Below are 6,643 nucleotides of genomic sequence, written 5' to 3'. Positions count from 1 at the left end.
AATTATCACGTTTTAACAAGATACGTATCACATTTGAACGTGATAGCGTTCAAATTTTTTTTTTCCTGTGTGATAACAATGCGCTTCCGTACTTAGGGTCTGTCGCTTCAGTCAGCGTTAACCAATAGGGAGACGTCTTACATCGCTCGTCCTTAATCCCCGCCCAGAATGTTCATGTAAGCTTCCCCAAAGCAAATAAAGTTGTATAAGCAAGAAAACGAGTTCAACCCAAAAAAAATCGACTCAACCAAAAAAAAGAGTTTCAATCAAAAAATTAGTGACTTCAATCAAAAAAAAAAATCTTTAAATAAAATTTTGTTTCGTAAAAAAATATTTTTATGGTTAAAAAGGTTTTAGGATGTTTTTTTGTTTGACGTTATTTCTTTTTTGATTGAGTACTCCTTTTTTGTTTGACATGATTTTTTTTTTTTGATTGAATAATTGTGAAACAAATCTAACTCCATACAAATGGATTAAAAATGTTTGGAGATGCCAGAATCTTTATGGAATTTTATTCTTTATGGAATTTTAACATGTTTAAAATAGTAGGAGCTTTAAAATTTTAGCTAAGTTGCAACTTAAACTCAGTTTTATCAACAGGCATTACTCTGATGGAAATTGTGTCACACACACACACACTCTTTGTGGAATATTGTTTGTGTTTGTGCTGATATCAGTTTGTTTTCTATTTGTGTTTGTAACAGTGAAGATAAATAAAGTTAGAAATAAAAATTAAAATCCTGACAACAGTGCCACTTGCAGAAGGCTTCTCTCTGAGGCACTTTTTTCTGAAACCTGATATATGACACTTTTTTTCAGACGCCTGACGCCATTTTATTTGATACCTGAAACCTAATGCCACTTTTTTGAGACCTAAGCCTGATGCCATTTGCTCTGATGTGTGAGGATTTCCTAAAATGTACACCAAACTGGGATCAGTCACTGCGCTGCGGTGACTTTAAAACATATCTTTTTGTTTTGCAAGTTTTAAAACAACAATTTTAAAGTTAAATAAGAGTCTTTGTTAAAATTTGTCAAACATCAGTGCCTATCATTGCTAATGTGTGTTAGCTCTGTAGATACCTGCCATTCTTTGCTGATGGCAAAGAGGGACAGCTTTTTGTATTAGTAAGTTCCAGTGACGCAAAATAGTTCCAAGGGGAGTATAATTTATACATTTTTTAAATCTACTCACAACAATAAATTTTTCAGACTTTTAAGTTCATTTTGCTAAATTCTTAGGATAATTAAAACAAAATAAAATCAGTATATTATATATTTATTGAAAGGTAGAACACTGACTTACAACTAGCCTTTAAGCTGAACTTTTTCTGAGATCAGACTTTAACATTGCATTGGTCTTATTTAATTATTTTTTTACCTACTGAATACCATGAGTTTGTCTTGACTGCATCATACTATACTTTTATCACAAATTATCCTTATGACCTTATGCAGTAACAAAGCAAGCTATCCTGAGAAATCTTCAAGGTTGGTAACACAGAACAAGTACACATGCAAACAGAAAATACAACTTGCCCTCCAAAAACAGATGTTCACTTCACTTTTCTAACATCAGTAACACATTTTGTATTTGAATGATACCTTAAGCTTCATTTGTTGCTGTGATGAGAAAATTATTTTAGGCTCAACTTAGACAACTACTATACGTTCTTCTTCATGTTACCATTGGGATTAAAAAAAATTGATCCCGCCTAATAAGGCAGTATGTTCTTCTTGTCATATATTGCTAATTACCAAACAACTTGATCACTGTGCAGCTGGCAAACAAACTCTAAGTGCATTTCTGCCACTGCAGTATGAGTACCAGTGTGTCACTGCTGTGACAGAAAGTCGAGAACTGAGAAAAATGTGGTTAATTGAGTTAATTGTTTCACGCTGGGGTTTTTTGTAATTAATTTACTGTAATTAGCACATTAAAGTCCAGGCCCTAATATGTACTTACTTTAGATATCTTCAGGACAAATCCACTCTTCTATGTTAAAACCCACAACACTTTCAGTTCTCAAGCAGCTTTGTGTTTACTCAGCAGAAAAATCAATAATGGCCTCTCTAGAGCCTGCACACAAATGAGCCTGTGCAGAGCCAGGCCTGAAAGATGAATATTGATGAGCCAGTCAGGCTCATGTGCTTAGTGCTGCCGCATGGTAGTGAAATTGGCATGAACACGTTAGCCACGCCAGCACTTGTCAAATGCAGGACATTTGAGTGTCCCGCCCTTATATGCAGGACGCAGGACAGGGGCAAATTTTGGGACTGTCCCGGATGGAAAGGTATGTCTGTAGCACCTTGTAACTACTTAAGCTAATGCCGTAACTTGATGTGATCATTATCTCCCAAACTCACACCTTAAAACATGTCAGAGAATCAGTAAGCAGACAGGACCTGGTCTAAATAAAACTTACAGCCTGATGAAAAATAATACCAATTTCAATGAGAATAAATAAAAACAATTTATTTATTTGATAACTTAAATTACAGCCTGCTTATCTCAGTAAATGACCCATTAAAATTTCAAGCCAATAATGTTTCAGTAGGAATATTTTTATTAAGTCACATCAAATCAGCAGCCGTCTGAATATTAAATTAATAGTTCAGTTATTTTATAGAGGCTGTATTATCAGTTGAAGTTATGGTTCTGATAATATTTTTTTGTACAAAGCACACTTTTTTTTACTGTAGTCTTAACTGCAGCTTCTTGAGGCACAAAGTTTTCAAGCACATTTCTCATGTTTGCTGAAAATTATGTAAGTTAATTTAAAAGTGAGATCTGGTCAGATGGAATTATTTTACCTAAAATTAGATCCATGAATTACTTTTTACAGATGAAATGATAAATTGAGCATATATCCCTGAATAAATATTGTGTTGTAGTTAAATTAAAAATTAAAACAGTGCCAGCATCTAAATGTGGAGCACAAACTGACTTTTAAAATGACAATGGATTTTTCAGTTTATATTATTTGCCAATCTGTTTAAAATGTCACAGTAGTATAACTATGAATGATATATAAATGTGTCAATTAGACTGTGTCAGTCTGAGGTTTTTATTTAGGATCTCACTGAGAGGAAAAAAAAATCAGTGAATGGACAGAGCTTTTTACTTACAGTTTAAGATGAAGTTAAACTCATCACCTGCTCTAGAGCAGCACATAACAATTAAACTGTTAACCTCACTTTATAGTGAAGTGAAGTGAAATTTATTTATATAGCACTTTTCAGCAGCAAGCTGATCCAAAGTGCTTTACAACACAGAAACAACAACAGAATCAAATACAGAAATAAAAAAAAACATCAATCAGGTAAATTTAGCTAATAGTAAGATTGGTATAACTATAACAGGTAATTTGAGTAAACTAACAAACATGAATAAACCTTTCTATAAGAGGAACCATTTAAAAATATCAAGAATACTAATCACAAAGCAATTACAGAATCAAATACAGAAATAAAAACATCAGTCAAGTAACTGCAGCTAAAAGCAAGATTGGTATAACTTTGACAAGTAATTTGAGTAAACTAACAATCTGTAAGTCGGTCAGTGATGTATAACCTAATAGACCATTTAAACATAAATAAACTTTCCTCTAAGAGGAAGCATTTCAACAGCTAACAGAACAGTTGCTATAATGATAATGATAATATTTTACAGTATATTTTTTATCTTGGATAAAAACTTTCATCTAAGAGGAAATATGTGAGGTTGATACAGTGATAACAGGTCTTAATAGACCATTTAAATATGAATACGTTTTCCTCTTAGAGAAGCATTAATAAGACAAATCTATTTGATAAGGGTAGACTAACAGAAGCAGAAGAAAAAGAAGCCACACAAGGTCCAGATAGCAAGCAGAGTGACACTGTGACAACCCGCTCATTTCTGGAGCTATGTTGCACAGGTTTGGTCTCCTCACCTAACGCTCGTTTTCTCGGGGACGCGAACGTCGTGGCGCTCACAAGAACCCAGGGAAAAGGCTTGGGCGTTTGTTTTTTTTTGACACAACACCTGACGCTTGTTTTTCAGGGACGCGAACATCGTGCACGCTCACGAGAGACAGGAAATACGACGCCTCTCAGGACGCTCAGTCAGTTACCTTTTGACGCTAGAAGCGTACAGACGTTTTCACAAATCGTCACAAGCGTGCATCCCAGATCGGAAACCTTGTTTTAGGCACAGCGCTGAGGCTGTTCAATCCCTCACCACTAAAACTCCGGTAGGTCCATTGCACATGGCGACATCTTATACTTTCAAAAGTTCCCAAAGTAAAATACTCATTACACTCTATAGTAATATTGAATATTGTTTATCCATCACAGAAACGTAGGAACCTATTTTGTGTTTCCATATCTGCCGTGTGAATTCTACACTGTAAGTGTTTACATTTTTTTTTCTTTCTCTTTCTTCTTTCCTGTAAATATGAAAGTTTATGGCTTATGTAGCGTGATGGTTATTTTTTGTTGTTGTGTCATTGTTCTGCAGCTGTTGCTGTGGAGCAAAAGGAAATTTATATGGGAGCCTGTACCTCCTTGGAAAGGACAGTAAAGACATTTTTTTTAACTTAATTGTTTATTTCCTCTTTATGGACACTTGAGCTTTCAAAGCCAGGAAAATAGCGATATTTTTGTTGTTGTTGTTGCTGAGTTTTTTTCATGTGCTGTTGCTCAAAAAGAAAATTTCTGTTGTCATTTGACCAATTGAGGGTCAACACCTTGTGTGTCCGGTCCTTATGTGGCTGTATTGTGTGCAAAGGTATTTGAATGAAATTATCCTATGTGTCAGGAGGGATACCTGACTGGCACCCCAGAATTTTGTTGCATAGTTCTATTTCTGTTATTAAATACTTTTGAAAACTGTCACAACACATGAAGAGACAAGCAGAGACAGTGGAGGTCAGTGTAGTGTGTTTGTATGAATGTGTGTGTGTGTGTGTGTGTGTTTGCAGATAAGTCCATGAATCCCGTCACAGAGGCCATTGTCTTTGATAATATGATGGAATGTTTATCAGCCAGCCCAGAGCAGATCCACAGATGTCCTCAGGCAAGGGGAGGGGGCAGAGCATGTTATTTACATTAAATCCAGGAGGAACTGAAGATAGCTGGCCAAAGGCTGGCACAAGGGAGCCAGATTTGCATAACAATAATTGTTTTGGGCCAGGCCGACTCTTATTTTCCATCTGCCTTCAAAGTTTTGCTGGTGCTTCTCAATGGTGAATCCAAACAGCCAAATTCCAGGTCTATTCCACCAGATCAGAGCAAACAACTTTCTCCAAGATTTATCCCACTTCAACCCCGAGTCCAGGAACTGCATCTAGCCTGCGATCCTGTGAAAGGATCACATCCAGTCTGCGATTCACCTCACGTAACATCATAGTCTGAGTGTTGATCACAGATCCCATCACACATGCCTGGCAGCCTCACAGTGGCCAGAACAGCTGCCAAGGTTTTTCGAATTTCTCGATATGCTAGGTAACCGCTAACTCCAAAAAGCAGAAAGCCTGTTATCAAAAATCCAATTGTGTGCACATCTTTTACATCCACGACTTACAGTATCAACAGACACACAATCCTCCGCTCCTGCTAGGTGTCCATTGTGTATCCGGAGAAAAATGTTCCGTTCGGACAAGAGGGTTCCCTCAAACTGTCTTCTCATTGAGAAAATTTGATCAATTGGGTTGAGACACCAGCTGACCAAATCCATAATTCACAAATTTTGGAAGATATGCAAAGAGAGGCTCCAAAGGAAAAGACAGACACAGAGCTAAAGCAGGGCAGAGAGGGGAGGGTATGGGAGACAGAGAAAAAAAGTGTCCTCCTCCACCGAGAGGAGAACGAAAAAGCTCCAGCCCTTTGTTAATTCACTGACCAAGCATTAGAACCATATGAAAATTTTTATTTTTTAGCAGAAGTCTGATATATATTCATACCTTTCACTGTTTTGAAAGTCATTTTTATATATTCTTATGTCTCTGTGAGCAAGAACTGTCTCACTGTAGTCACAAGAATGAACTGTGATCAAAATTCAGAGCAGGGCAGGATAGTACAAACTGAATCACCACCAAAATAATCACTTGTTTGTTGCAACAACCCCAAGATTTCCTGAAAATTTCATCAAAATCTGCTCAGTAGTTTTTAAATCATTTTAATAATTATCAAAACACACCAACATTACTGAAAACATAATCTCTTTGGTGGAGATACAGGTGCTGGTCATAAAATTAGAATATCATGAAAAAGTAGATTGATTTCAGTAATTCCATTTAAAAAGTGAAAGTTGTATATTATATTCATGCATTACATACAAACTCATATATTTCAAATGTTTATTTCGTTTAATTTTGATGATTACAAATGACAACAAATGAAAATCTATGGAGTTAGATTTGTTTCACAATTATTCAATCAAAAAAAAATCATGTCAAACAAAAAAAGGAGTATTCAATCAAAAAAAAATCATGTCAAACAAAAAAAGGAGTACTCAATCAAAAAAAAATCATGTCAAACAAAAAAAAGTAGTATTCAATCAAAAAAATAATAATGTCAAACAAAAAAACATCTTAAAAACTTTTTAACCATAAAAATATTTTTTTACGAAACAAAAATTTATTTAAAAATTTTTTTTTTT

At 35.2% G+C, this 6,643-nt stretch overlaps 1 protein-coding gene and 1 long non-coding RNA gene across 2 annotated transcripts in view; one reads left to right on the top strand and one right to left on the bottom strand.

The window, feature by feature from the left end:
* The window catches only part of opcml (opioid binding protein/cell adhesion molecule-like), a 203,329-nt gene that overhangs the window by 33,433 nt on the left and 163,253 nt on the right, over window positions 1-6,643 (bottom strand). The window lies entirely within an intron of this gene.
* On the top strand, window positions 4,076-4,875 carry LOC108250283. Its single transcript, XR_001809274.3, has 3 exons — window positions 4,076-4,235; window positions 4,339-4,390; window positions 4,502-4,875. It is a non-coding gene; the product is annotated as an uncharacterized LOC108250283 (long non-coding RNA).

This window comes from Kryptolebias marmoratus, linkage group LG13, assembly GCF_001649575.2.
Source record: "Kryptolebias marmoratus isolate JLee-2015 linkage group LG13, ASM164957v2, whole genome shotgun sequence".
Lineage (NCBI taxonomy): Eukaryota > Metazoa > Chordata > Actinopteri > Cyprinodontiformes > Rivulidae > Kryptolebias > Kryptolebias marmoratus.
This window is presented reverse-complemented; position numbering and strand designations above follow the sequence as displayed.